Source organism: Macaca thibetana, chromosome 18, assembly GCF_024542745.1.
Source record: "Macaca thibetana thibetana isolate TM-01 chromosome 18, ASM2454274v1, whole genome shotgun sequence".
NCBI classification, from domain to species: Eukaryota; Metazoa; Chordata; class Mammalia; order Primates; family Cercopithecidae; genus Macaca; species Macaca thibetana.
In genome coordinates this window covers 30,133,206-30,148,343 of record NC_065595.1, presented here as the reverse complement: position 1 = coordinate 30,148,343, position 15,138 = coordinate 30,133,206, and the positions used below count along the sequence as shown (strand labels likewise).

Below are 15,138 nucleotides of genomic sequence, written 5' to 3'. Positions count from 1 at the left end.
TAGCACAAAAAGAATTGATTACAGGATATTGAACAGTTCCCAAACTCTCCAAAAAGGCAGGAGAAATACACCCAAGAGGAACATTCAAAATCCTGCTAGAGACCTGGCCTCAGGAAGCCCTCCTAGTGCTGCTTTTATGGGGCACAGACTCTTCTGCTGGCTCTGCTGACCTCACCACTACCAGCAGTGACTGTTGCTGTGTCTGCTTCCCCTGCTGTCTCTGCACACTCATGACAACAATCATAACTTCCATGCTCATTTCAACAGATTGTACTATTTTGCATTCTTTTGTGTCATAAGTGCCAGAGTCTGGTGTGGGGACAGCTGATGGCTGGAGTGTCACAGGCCCATGCCTTAGCTGCAAGGGACACCATGAAAGCAAGTTTTCAGCTTGAACAGTGGGAGAAAATCTCTGTTGCCTGCAAAGATTCATAAGTTGGGAAATTCCCCAAAGGAAGGGCATTCAGAAATTGGCTCCATCATAGCTCATGTGATTGAGTTTAGACATCAAGGGTGAGTGTGGGTGAGATGAGGCTAGAGAGGTAAACAGGGGCCAGATTAGTAGAGCTTCAAGGCTTATTTTAAGGATTGGATTCTTCTAAAATTGGGAAGATTTTTAAAGGGCCTCAAATTGAGAAGAGGCTGTCCCATGATCAATTCTTAACATTATAGTAAGTACATCCCCCTGGAGAGCTTATTGGACACAGCAAGAGAGGCTATGAGTGTAGCTGTTAGGCTATTTCACTTATTCAGATGAGAGATGATGGTAGCATGAGCAATATTGGTGACAGAGAGGAAGAGCTGAATTCAGTAGACCTGATGATGGTTGGATAGAAGCAGGTGAGGGAGAAGGAAGTGTCTAGGATGCCCTCAGATTTCAGGCTACTGTCCCTGGATGAATGATGGTGCCACTCACTGGGATAGAGGAAACTGTACATGGTTCCGTTTGGGGCAGAGATGTGGGTTGTGTTGTGGGGGGTATTGAAGATTCTCTATCTGCTTTTAAACAAGCTGAACTTGAAGAGTCTTTGGGATATCCAAAAGAAGATTTCAAGAAGGCCGTTTGATATACAGATCTGGATCCCAGTGAAAAGGTCTGGGCTGAAAATATGAATTTATAAGCCAACAGCTCATAAGCTGGCACTTGAACATGTAGCTGTGAGTGAGATCATTTGGTGGGAGTGTGTAGGGCAGAACAAAATAGTTCTAGAAAGGCGTTTGGAAGGATGAAACATTTTCTCTTTTCTTTTTTTCTTAGTCCGTGACCTGTGTAAGGGATGAAACAGTTTAATGGCCAGTTTCGTGGGCTCTCTTGGTTGCTTTCTCAGAATTAGCATACTCCGTTTCTCTTCCTAGTCCCAGTTTTGTTTAGATATTTCCTTTTTCCTTTTGCAGCTCTGTGCCTCTGCAGAATTTGACTTCCCATTCAATTCTACATGCGGCATGATTAGCATAAGGGCAATCCTATTCCTCTTTCCAGTGAATGGTTCAAGAATGGCCATGTGACCTGCCAATGAGAGAGGAGAGCAGACCAGCTGTTAGGTTTTGGGAAAGTTTGTCCTTGCTCCCAAGAGGGTACCAGAGGGAAATCAGTTTAAGTCCTTTGAACATCTTTGAGTCTAGATGTGTTTTCTGGCGCTGCTGCATCTCTCCTGCTGTCAGCTTGAGCATGTAGACATCACTGAGAGTGGCAGGAAGAGAGAGAAAGAGAGATGCTAGAAACCCAGGGCTTTGGAGTCTTTTAATCTGCTAACCCTGAAAGCCTGTTTGACTTCCTTACTTCCTTATTATGAGATGACACTTTTTATTATCTTTTTAGTTGGTTTGAGTTGAAATATCTGTTACTTGCAGCAGAGGAAAATGAGGCTGCACATTTACCCCAGATCCCACAGCTAGTAAGAAAGACACCTGGAATTTGACCTTAAGTTGGTCTGAAGGCAAAGCCCATATGCTAGAACTTTCGCCCTGCCCATAAAAGAAACATTTGCGTTTTCATTAGTTATTATTTGGTAATTCCAGGACAGGAGATGGCAAGGGGGAGATAGTAAATATTTTAGGCTTTGCAGGCCATATGGTCTCTGTCTCAATTATCCAACTCTGCTGTTGTAGCAAAAGTAGTAATAGAAAATATGTAAACGAGTAGGTGTGGTTGTGCACCAATAAAACTTTATTTACAAAAACAGAGGGTGGACCTGTGGGTTGTAGTTTGCCAACCCTTGTTCTATTGTAAAAGACTGAGAAAAGAAATTCTGAATTAAGACCCTGTGTTTTAATTACAAGTGTCATTGTAGGAAATAGTGACTGAATCCAATTTAAGCACAGTCATGTGCCATTTAGTGATATTTTAGCCAAGACAGACTGCATATACAACAGTGGTCTTGTAAGGTGATAATGGAGCTGAGAAATTCCTATCACCTGGATACATCTTGATGATCCTGACTCTGTGGAGGTGGCTAATGTGTGTGTTTGTGTCTTAGTGTGGCAGGTCAATTCCCCCTAACAATCACACAGACAGGCCTGCATACCAGGCACACAGACAGGCCTGCATGGTACTGCAGTTAGACAGACAGATTTCCACAGCACTGCCTTAACATTGAGCAAATAGTTAAACCTGGGGAAATCGGTGCCCAGACATCAAAGCTAGAAATGAAACATATGGTCGGTAGGAGCCTCGCATGGACTTCTCCCTAACCTGGAGCAAGTCAAAATAACAGAGACAGTCTTAACATTCCTAGTGCCAGGACCTGTCTTGGTTCAATGGAAGCTGAGACAAGTCAAGGTAACAGAGGCAGCTGTTTGAATAGATTCATTGGAGAGTCTAAGGCAGCTCTCCGGAGCAAGCTGTACAGGAGATAAGATAGAAATAATCTCTCTGGTACCGTGGTAGACAGGCCTTGAAGGTACTGGGCCCTTTTAATCAGACTAAGCATTTTTTGCCTCTGACCTTCTAGTTGAAACAAAATTAGTTACCAATAGACTTAGGCAAATGCTATACTGCATATAGGCACATAACCCCAACCTATAAAAGCACGAAGAAAATTGTAACACTTTGAGTTGGTCTGGTGGAATTATCTCCAGCCTTCTCTCTGTATCCTGTTATAGCAATAAATTCTCTTATTTCCTAGTTTGTCTGCTTTTTATTATTGGGCAAATGCAGCCGGACCCAGCTTGGTTCTGGGAATATTAGTTTTTTTAAAAATTAAAAATGTAGACCGGGCACAGTGGTTCACGCTTGTAATTCCAGCACTTTGGGAGACCAGGCAGGTGGATCACCTGAGGTCAAGAGTTCGAGACCAGCCTGGCCAACACAGTTAAACCCCATCTCTACTAAAAATACAAAAATTAGCAGAGCATGGTGGCAGGCTCCTGTAATCCCAGCTACTCGGGAGGCTGAGACAGGAGAATCGCTTGAACCCAGGAGGCGGAGGTTGCAGTGAGTCGAGATCATGCCACTGCACTACAGCTTGGGCGACAGAGCTAGACTCCGTCTCAAAACAAAAGAAAAATCCTTACAGAATAAAGATATAAAGAAAATATTTTTGTACAGCTGTGCAATGTGTGTTTTAAACTATTATTATAAAAGAGTCAGAGTGTTTAAAAATTTAAGTTTATAAAGTAAAAATGTTACAGTAAGCTAGTTATGATTGAAGAGAATTTTTAATTAATGTAGCCTAAGTGTACAGTGTATATAAAATCTACAGTAGTGTCCAGTAATGTCCTAGGCCTTCACATTCACTCACCACTCACTCACTGACTCACCCAGAACAACTTCTAGTCCTGCAAGCTTCATTCATGTTAAGTACCCTGTACAGGTGTACAATTAAAAAAAAATTTTAAACTGTACTTATACTGTGCCTTTTCTATGTTTAGATGTGTTTAGAGACACCAATACTTGCCATTGTGTTACAATTGCCTACAGTTTTCAATACAGTAACAAGATGTACGGGTTTGTAGCTTAGGAGCAATAGGGTATCCCATAGAGCCTAAGTGTGTGGCAGGCTGTACCATCTAAGTTTGTGGAAGTGCACTGTATGATGTTCAAGCAATGATGAAATCACCTAATGATACATTTCTCAGAGTGTATCCCTGTTGTACTTGCTGCAACCTGTGAAATTTCAACACACAGCCAAATTCTATTTTGCATTTTTAAAGTTTTTTATCTATGTCCCAGAATAGCAAGATTTGGATCAACATTACGCAAATTGATTTCTAAATATTGAGTAATTAAGAATGATTCACAAATATAGCATTATAACCAAGTGCCCTAGGGCATTTGCAGAGCTGGGAGGCTGAATGGGTTATGGTGGCTGCCTGAGGATTCTGGGAGATGAGGTTGTCCTTACTCTATCACCACTTCCTCCTCGCTTCCCTAAGGCAGCAAGCGGTGCTGGATCCTCCCCAGCTAGAGGTGTAGTTAGGAGGAGGGTGGGGCTGGGGCAGTTAAGGTCCCACCCCTGTCTCTTCCTAGTGCATGTTCAGATAATTTTGGACAACCAGAACTTTCAACTTGTTCTACAGCAACCATCAGAGAATTATTAATAAATGCTGTTTTTCGGGGGAGCTTGTAAGGTCTTTGATCTGTGGGAAGAGAAACACTCTTTATTTTGTTTCTATCCTAGAGCTTGGAACAATAATCAAAGTGTGAGTCAGTGAGGGTCTGTTGGCCAGAGTTGTCAAAAAGAAAGGTGAGACGAAAACCTGAAGAAATCAAGAACAGACCTGAATGATGTTGCAATAGCTGTGGGTAGTGAAAAAATTTTGAATGCTTCCACTTTCTGCACAGCCGGACATTCTCAGAGAAAGCACATTTTACGATGGACTCTCCACAGAGCAGAATATTTAATATTTCAACCTAGCAATAATACAGTCAAGAGCAGTCAATCACAAGCGCCATTTTTCTACCTGCCTTGATGAAGGTGGGCTCTGGCCTCTCTCCAGTGGGTGCATTTCTGCCTGGCCTGTGCTTGTCAGCCGGGGAAGCATTCCCGGCCCCTGAATCCTGCTCCAGGCTGACTTCCCAGCACCCACCTCTGAGTTGGCCTGTCTTGTCTGTCACCACCAGAGAGAAGCCCCCTCGGGCTTCAGGGCTGAGCAGAAAGATACAGTGAGGCCAGCTTAAACTCCACCATTCCCAAACACTGGATCAGGCTCCCACTGGTGCAGGTTAATTCCAGCCATAGTGTCCTGCACAGGTGGTTCAGGAGGGAGAGCCACAAAGCCGAACATGGTAAGTGTTTCATTTTACAGGATGCTTTCTGAAGACTGGGCTAGAAGAAGAGGAGATTTCAAAACACAACACAATTAGCCCCACATCACAGGTGTGTACTAAGCAAAACCACAGCCCCAGAGCAGTCTTGGCTCCGAGTTGCATCACAAAGCCAAGGGCCTGGCCGGAAGCACAGGCTGTCACTTTCAAAAGAGATTCTTAGACAGAAAGTCATCACTTATTCATGCTTCATAATCACACACAGACATTCAAATCCCTTAAACACAGGATGCTGCATCACTTCAATTAACAGCAAAGTGAGGCCATTTGCAGCCCAAATTCTGCCAGCTGCTGATGGTAGGAGAGCTCCCGCAAGGAGGCAGTAAGCTGTCAAGCCCAGTGCTACAGGGGCCTATTGAAATACAGGAAAGGGCCAGACGCAGCGGCTCATGCCTGTAATCCTAGCACTTTGGGAGGCCAAGGCAGGCAGATTGCTTGAGTTCAGGAGTTTGAGACTGGCCTAGGCAACACGGTGACATCCCATCTCTATACAAAGTACAATTAGCTGGGCGTGGTGGTCCTAGCTATTTGGGGGGCTGAGGTGGGAGGATGGCTTGAGGCTGTGAGGCAGAGGTTGCAGTGAGCCAAGATCATGCCACTGCCCTCCAGCCTGGGTGGCAGACCCAGACCCTGTTTTCAAAACAAAACAAAACAAAAAGATAAACAAAGAAATCTAGAAAAGACTAACCTCCTCAGCTCTAGGAAAGATATTTGGGCATTTTTGTGTTTTTCTTAATTTGTGTTACAAAACCAGAAAGTCTTAGTATTTGATTGTGAAAGCTGCCATAATCAAAATGGAGTCATTAATATGAAGAAAACTGTAACAAATTTAGGGAAGTCCATGGGAAGAGTATTCTCACACGTGTATGCCTGAGTTTAAAAACTCTACAAAACCACCATCTTGCACAAAGGCCATCACAACCTTACAAAAAATATACTTCTGCAAGGACATCTGCCTGGCAACTGCCTGTTCACCATCAGACTGGTGGTGACCCTCATAGCCAAGGATAATTATTTCAAGACAATTGTGTAATGTATTGTACAATTGTGTAGTTTTCTTTGGCATGCATGTTCCCATTGCAATACCTAGGCGCAAATAAATCTCTTTTCTTTTAGAGATCCTCTCTCTCTGTTATTTAGGTTGACATGAGCTTTACTTGATAGGTAAGAAGAGGTACAAATTAGAAATAGCGGACCTATTAGAGAAGGTGAAGCAGCAGCAAACTCATTATCACATGAATGGATGTTCTGTGTAGTCAGAATAAAAAGCTGGGACATTTTACTGGGACCCAAATGGCTTCAAATCAATGCCCCATACAACTGTAGGCATTAGATAGAAGAAAATAAAACACCAACAGTGAAACACACAATACTCCAGGAATCATGATAACCAAGTAGGTCTTTATTGATAAAACTTTTACAAAGCCGTTGTTGACACAGTGTACCTCAAGTATTGGAGGGAGATGGCCTGGGTATAACCCTTTGTCCTAACATTTATTGATGAGAATCATCTGGTTGGAAGGCCCTTGTAGAGACCACTTAGTTCAATAACTCTTAACCAGGTGACGTTACCCACCCCCCTCTCCTGGCATGGGGCATTTGGAAATGTTTGGGTGTGGTTCTGGTTTTCATGACTGAGGATGGGCAACTTTATGGCTGAGAATTAGAGATCAGATGTCAAGGGGTATTAAACATCCTTAACCCCTATGCATGAGCAGTTCCACATAAGAATGATCTCAACTGAAAAGTCAGTAGTGCCTCTGTGTTAGTCTGTTCTCATGCTGCTAATAAAGACGTACCTGAGACTGGGTCATTTATAAAGGAAAGAGGTTTAGTTGACTCACAGTTCCATATGGCTGGGGAGGCCTCACAGTCATACCAGAAGGTGAATGAAGAGCGAAGTCACATCGTACATGTTGGCCAGCAAGAGAGTTTGTGCGAGGGAACACCCATGTATAAAACCATCAGATCTCTTGAGGCTTATTCACTACCATGAGAAAGGTATAGGGGAAACCGCCCCATGATTCAATTATCTCCACCTGGCTCTACCCTTGACATGTGGGGATTATTACAATTCAAGGTGAGAGTTGGGTGGGGACACAGCCAAATCATATCAGCCTCCATTGGAAAACACTAACTTGGACCAATCACCCCATTATACAGATGAGAAAGCTGAGGCCTCAGGTTATAAAGATTTTTATCTAAGATCACCCATGTCAGTGACAAAGCTGGGCCCAGGACCCAAGATTCCTGACTCCCACTTCATGGTATCCTTCCTTAAGTTTCCAGTGACCACCTTTCATAAAATTAGGACTGAGTTTGACAAGTGGGAGGGCATACTTGTGTAAACCAAAAGTATCTGAGACAGGTCTTAGTCAATTTAGAAAGTTTACTTTGCTAAGGTTAAGGATACAACCATGACACATCCTCAGGAGGTCCTGACAACATGTTCCCAAGGTGGGTGGGATACAGCTTGGTTTTATACATTGTAGGGAGATGTGAGACATCAATCAATACATGTAAGATGTACATTGGTTGGGTCTAGAAAGGCGGGACAACTCAGGGGTGGGGGGCTTCCAGGTCATTGGTAGATTTAAATATTTTCTGATTGGCAATTGGTTAAAAAAGTTATTTATCAATAGAAAGAAATGTCTGGGTTATGATAAGGGGTTGTAGAGACCAAGTATTTATCAGGCAGATGAAGCCCCCAGGTAGCAGGCTTCAGAGAGAATGGATTGCAAATGTTTCTTATCAGAGTAAAGAGTCTGTTCTGTCAGTAATTAAAAAGGGAGGAGAGTATAATGAGGCATGCCCAGCTCCCCATTCCCATCATGCCCTTAACTAACTAGTTTTTCAGGTTAACTTTAGAATGCCCTTGGCCCTGAGGAGGGGTCTATTCAGATGGTTGGGGGGCCTTAGAATATTATTTTTGGCTTATACTGGGACAACAGGATAGCATTTTAAGTCAGGACTGCCCTGAGAGTGCCTCCCAGTTCTGTATTAGGCTGACCTGGTGCCTGCCCTCCAAAGCCTTACCTGCTGAGATCTACTAACAAGGCAGTCTTGGTGAGTGGACCAGATGGTGGAGAACCATTGTTTTATCATAGGGAGGAGGAGACGCTGAAACTCTCAGTCCTCCAGGAGAGGTGCCATGGTCATAGCACCCCAGGGTGCAGACCCTGCACCCCACAGGCAAAGCTTCTTGCTCCTCTCTTGGGGTAGAACTTTCTGTACTCCAAACAAATGGATGAGTCATAAAACAGTAGGCTCACCTGAAGCCATCAGACAACAGGCATTTGATTTTTTACATGCTTTTTTGTAAAGACACATGCAACTATCTCCAGGCATCCTGTGAGAGTGACATCGTCTTTAAAACTCTGCATGGCAATCCCTGACACACTGCTGTTATGCCCAGGGAAGACAGGGAGACCTGGAAGTCCAACTACTTCCTTAAGATTATCCAACATTTGGATGATTATCCAAAATGCTTGATTGTGGGAGTGAACAATGTGGGCTCCAAGCAGATGCAGCAGATCCAAATGTCCCTGCAAGGGAAGGCTGGTGGACAAGAGCACCATGATGAATGAGGCCATCCAAGGACATCTGGAAAACAACCCAGCTCTGGGGAAACCATTGTCTCATTTCACTTCCAGGGGAATGTAGGTTTTGTGTTCACCAAGGAGGACCTCACTGAGATCAGGCACTTGCTACCACTTATGCTGGTGCCATTGCCCCACGTGAAGTCACTGTGCTCACCTGGAACCCTGGTCTGGGGCCCAAGAAGACCTTTCTTTCAGGTTTTTGGCATCAGGAACTAAGATGTACGGCGGCTCCATTGAAATCCTGAGTGATGTGCCACTGATTAAGACTGGAGACAAAGTGGGAGCCAGTGAAGCCACACTGGTGATCATGCAGAACATCTCCCCCTCCTCCTTTGAGCTAATTATCCAGCCGGTGTTTGACAACTGCAGCATCTACAACCCTGAAGTGCTTGACGTAGCAGAGGAAACTGCATCCTTGCTTCCTGGAGGGTGTCTGCAATGCTCCCAGTCTCTGTCTACAGACTAGTTACCCAAGTGTTGCATCAGTTCCCTATTCTATCATCAGCGGGTACAAATGGGTGCTGCCTTTGTTTGTGGAGACTGATTTTTTTTTTTTTTTGAGACGGAGTCTCGCTCTGTCACCCAGGCTGGGGTGCAGTGGCCGGATCTCAGCTCACTGCAAGCTCCGCCTCCCGGGTTCAGGCCATTCTCCTGCCTCAGCCTCCCGAGTAGCTGGGACTACAGGCGCCCGCCACCTCGCCTGGCTAGTTTTTTGTATTTTTTAGTAGAGACGGGGTTTCACCGTGTTAGCCAGGATGGTCTCGATCTCCTGACCTCGTGATCCGCCCGTCTCAGCCTCCCAAAGTGCTGGGATTACAGGCGTGAGCCACCGCGCCCGGCCAGTGGAGACTGATTACACCTTCCTGCTTGCAGGAAAGGTCAAGTCCATCTTTGCTGCTCCATCTGCATTTGTGGCTACTGCTTCTGTGGACGCTGCTGCTACTACTGCTGCTGCAGCCCCAGACAAAGTTGAAGTCAAGGAAGAGTCAGAGGAGGATATGGAATTTGGTCTCTTTGACTAATCACCGAAAAGCAACAAACTCAGCTAGCTTTATCTGCAAAACAAGGAAATAAAGGCTTGCTTCTCTTAAAAAGAAAAGAAAAGAAAAAAGACACATGCAAACAAAAAGAAAGAAATGACCCCCTGAGGTGAGGTAGTGTCAGTTTTTCAGCTGAAACGGAGAACAAAAGTTACTTAAAGAGCTTGCAACTTTCTGGTAACTCCTGCTTGAAATGCTTGGCCTGTTCTGAATTCCCTGTACTTTGTACCTCCCATGGTATGGATCATGTTCTGTTCTTCCTCTGTAATAATTTATGCACACTTAGCTACTCCTGGTGTTAGATCCCAAGCTCCTGCAGTGCAGAGACTCTATTTTAGTCAACTTAAGCCAACACAGTGCCTCACATAGGCACACAGTAGACTTTTCAGAAATGCTTGTTGCATAAACAAGTGCAGACCAACTAACTCAGAACTGAGTCTTTTTCTTTCTGCTGCTGATATGCTGGGGCACTCACAGATATGGGGACCATCCCACTCTCCTTTCATTCCTTAAGGTTTCTCATATGGTTTGGATATTCATCCATTCTAAAATCTCATGTTGAATTGTGATCCCCAGTGTTAGAAGTGAGACCTCATGGGAGGTGTTTGGGTCATGGGAGAGGGTCCTTCATGAATGGCTGGGTACAGTCCTGTTGGTAACAAGAGTGAGTTCTCACTCTATTAGTTCACTTGAGATTTGATTGCTTAAAAAAGCCTGGCACCTCCCCTCTCTCTCTTGCTCCCTCTCTTGCCATGTGATATGCTGGCTCCCCTTCCCTTCTACCATGATTGTAAGCTTCCTGAGGCCTCACCATAAGCCAGGCAGATGCTGGTGCCATGCTCATATAGCCTGCAGAACTATGAGCTGAATAAACCTCTTTTCTTAATAAATTACCCAGTCTCAGGTATTGCATTATAGCAACACAAGTGGACTTATATAGAGTCAGATGGTTGGAGTTGAATCCTGCCTGTACTGTTGACTGTTTGACCTTGAAGAAGTTACTTAATCTCTTTGGGCTTCAGGGTCCATATCTGTACAATCACCATGATAACTACTTATCTCATAAGACTGCTGAGAGGATTCAGTATGGGATAATACATGTGTCATTCCAGAGTATTTTCCAACACCAAAAACCTGTTCTCCAATTCTCTGGACACCAACTGGGTGTCCTACAGTTTGATTCAATTCTGACACTAACTACAGGTAGTTAGCATCAGATTCCACAGATTTAAGGGTTCGGTGCCACAAGACTGCCTCAACTGCAGACATCAGTCACAAGTACAGGGTCACTGAACTTCTGAGCAACTGGCCATAAATGTGCAGTTCCCACAACCCTCCCCTCAGGTTTGATAATCTGCTAGAATGCATTTCAGATCTCAGGAAAATATTTTTGTTTGCTGGTTTATTGTAAAGGATACAACTCAGGAAAAGCCAAATGGAAAATGTACATAGGGCAAGGTCTGGGGAGTGCAGAGTGTTTCTGCGCCCCCTCTGGGTGCACCACTCTCCCAGCACCTCCATGTGTTTGCTAACCTGAAAGCTCTCCAAACCTTATTGTTCAAGAGTTTTTATAGAGCTCAATCTCCAGCCCTCCCGCAGAGGGTAGTAGGTGGGGCTGAAGAGTCCCACTCTCTAATCACTCGGTCTTTCTGGTGATCAGCCCCTTCCTGAGGCTACCTAGGAGTCCTAAGTCACTGCATTAGCATAAACTCAGGTGTGACTGAAAGGGGTTCCTTATGAATAACAATACATCATTATTCAGAAAATTCCAACAGTTTTAGGAGCACTGTGTTGGCAACTGGAGACAAAGACCAAATATATTTCTTGTTATACTTAGCACAGTGCCTGGCTGGTGTCATAAACCTTTAGTGAATGAATGTTATCTGTCGTCATTAACATCACCATTACCTTCCTCAGTTAAGTTTACTGTCTTGCAGTTGAGGTTTTCTAAGGTGTAGATTGAAGATAAGAATCACAGTTTTTCATTAAAACAGGAAAGCACTCAGAAAAATACAAGGGTCAGGGCACAGAGACCTGACATTCAAAATCTGTTAATTTCAAACAAAATGTCTCAGCCTGAAAGGCCACACTCAGGACAAAAGACCATATGGTGACTTAGTTGGTGGCATCAGGCAGAGTGCTGCAAGAATCATTCTTAGGCCCAACTGTTTTTAATTTAAATGATCTGGAAAGGAGAGTAAGCCACACATTATGTACACCCAGAGGTGTGTTAAGCATTAAAGACAACTCAGAAATAACAAGACGTTAAAAAATACTTGTCTCCAAGATGAAAAATAAAGTGTCATTTGACAGAGAATGTTGAGAATGCCAATCCATGTTAATTAGCATGGGTTTCTGAGTCCCTGGCTTGACAGCAATAATTTTTAGGCAGGCTAAGATTTTAATTAAAATGGAAGAAGAATTACTGCAGTCTCTTGAGTGCTGACAATCAACAAGAAACTCATCAGGTTGGAAGAAGCTGGTGAGAATTTGCAGGTGGTTGGAATAAGGTCAGGTGGAACTTCTTATGGTTCTAGGCATCCTTAGAAATTATTTAGTTTAAGACTATTATTTTACAGGAAAAGAAATGAAAGTCTTGGGAGGTGATGTGACTTGCCCACGTCCTACACAGTAAGTTAGTGACATAATTCAGTCAGCCAACCTCCACCCAGCACTCCCCTCACTTACACCATTTTAAGGAACCTTGTATAAGTTGGAGTTGGCTCCTCCTGTCTCTCAGCTTTTTTCTGTTTCCAGTCTTAAAAGAGGAGATTTTTTTCAGATGCAGATAATTTTTGATATGCTCATTATATTTCCTGAGTTTTGAATGCTTTGAACATTTTTATATAATAAATTGATCTCTCATTATGGGAAATATGTAATTCTTTTCTTCCAGAGTCTCTCTATGCAGCTTTCTTGATAGACATTTATCTATAAAAGTACATTTTTTTAATCACTGAAGGAGATTTCAGGCATCCATGTCCCATCAGATCCTGCTGGCGCCTCGAAGTCAAGGCCTCTGTTTCCTTTTTCACCCAGAAAAGACACATTGGGTTGGGGGCCTGGCATCAGACTGGCTGTGACCTTCTGTGATACACTTCACCCTTCTTGGCCTCAGTTTTCCCCTCTGCAAAGAAGGGTTTGGGAAAGTTAAAGGCCAACGTCTATCCTAATCTCACAGCTAGTGTCCCACACTCACTGTGTTTAAAAGCCAGCTCTACCCTTGCAAACTTACCAAACTGACTGGGGTCATATGGATTTTGCAGCAGAATGAAATGTGAAATTAATGTTTTTCCCATTAATAAATTATGCAAGACTCAGAGGCATCTTCCCCCAAAGGCCCTTACTTGTAAAAATTTCTCCCCCTCTGTTAAATATATCAGAAACTAAACTGTAAAGAAGTTATATGGACTCATATATGAGTGAAGGAAACATTCACTCCTCCAGGAAGATAGGAGTAAGAACAACTTGAAACAGATATAATGGAAACAAATCCATTCCTTGCTATTCCTTGAAATGCAGAAAGGAAAACATAAATGGCACTCATATATTACAGGGGAGGAAAGAGCACAGTCAGGAAGCTGTGTTGAGGAAAGTGCTCCAGGTCCTTTTGCATCCCCAGCTTTGAGCTTGGCCTTTATTTGTTGTAACATTATTAATAGCAAATATAATTTTTTTGAATTTCCTCCATAAGGTAGGTCCAAATGCTTTTCAAATGTGAAGATCTATTATTATAATCACTACCACCATTTTTATTATCATCATCAATATCACGTAGGGGCCATCTCTGCATTCCCTGAACATAAATGGGGACAACGTTGTGCTTTTCACTCTAATCTTGTGGTTGAGATTAGAGTAGTGGTCATACAAGCCACTGATGGTAATGAGATGGACTCTTGCTATGAAAATTCAAGTCCAAAAAAGAGTAGAGAAGACCTTCCTTGTCTCCCTAAGTTGCCCAGGTCTAAATATACTGACAAAGAAGATGTCTAAAATATAGCCTTAGCCACAAGGAGGAAGTTGCAAAATAGCATGTACATGTATGAAGCATTTTTGTTAAAAACAACAGCAAGTCTTCATGTCAGGATATACATAGAAAAAGATTTTGAAGAGTAGATGCTAAATCTTTTACAGTGATTACTTTTATAGGGATGGAATTATGGAAGATGTTAGCTTTCTGGTTTCTGTATTTCCAAAATTTTTTAGGAACAAATCATATATAATTAGAAAACTAAAGTTTAAAACAAAAGTTTTTCAGGAAAGCAACCTTCCCCTCTTCATTATCACAAGATACTCTTTCCTTCATACAATGATTTAAAACTTAGCCGGACGTGGTGGTACATGCCTGTAATCCCAGCTACTCGGATGCTGAGGCAGGAGAATCACTTGAATGGAGGAGGTGGAGGTTGCGGTGGGCTGAGATTGCGCCATTGCACTGCAACCTGTGACACAGCGAGAATCCCTCTAAAAAAAAGAAAAAAAAAAGATACATCTCATAAATAGGGAATAACCATTTTATGGTCAGAAACAAACCATACTGAGCATGACCACAATGAGGCATATTGCCCACCTGCATTCGTATGAGTCTTATATTTCGTAAGTAGAGAGAGTCCAGATCCAGGCTGGCTAACTTAGCCCAGCCAATCACATAGGCAAGGGAGTGATGTGTAGGAGAACAGATCACACTGATCCTAATGGGCCAAGGTAGAACTGTCCTGGCCACTGTCAGGCCAGCCATGTTCCCAGCTGCATAGGGCAGGGAGGACCCCAGAGTCAGCAAGACTTTAGGAGCTCAAGGGGGACCATTTGAGGTGTGTGTGGTGGCCCCAGCGAAGCTCTTACACAATTGCAAGCTTCACTCTCCAAGGTCTTGAATGGTTCCACCGAACATTAAAGCGCAGGCCTGGTTGTTACAGGCCTGGCTTATAGAGATTAAGGAGCATACTCACATCTCAGGGGTGGGCTCCTGCTCCTCCAGCAGCTCTGGTGTAGAGAGGAGGGCAAATAATAAATTGGCTGAGATTAAATTCTGCTGCCCCCATCTTCATCAGAACTGTGACTGGAGAAAGATTGAATTATGGAATAATAAGAGAAGTACTATTTCCTGCATATCTGAGTTTGGGGACTGAAATTTATCCATTGCTGTATATGAAGTGAACATTTTGATGGTCCGAAACAGACCATAATGAGTGTGACTGCATAAAGATGAGTGTAATTGGGGCTCAAGGTG

General features: G+C 43.4%; 1 protein-coding gene and 1 pseudogene across 1 annotated transcript in view; one reads left to right on the top strand and one right to left on the bottom strand.

Moving 5' to 3' along the window:
• The window catches only part of CXXC1 (CXXC finger protein 1), a 459,484-nt gene that overhangs the window by 187,366 nt on the left and 256,980 nt on the right, over positions 1-15,138 (bottom strand). The gene's annotated exons all lie outside the window — the stretch shown is intronic.
• Positions 8,674-9,890, top strand: LOC126941321 (60S acidic ribosomal protein P0-like; annotated as a pseudogene).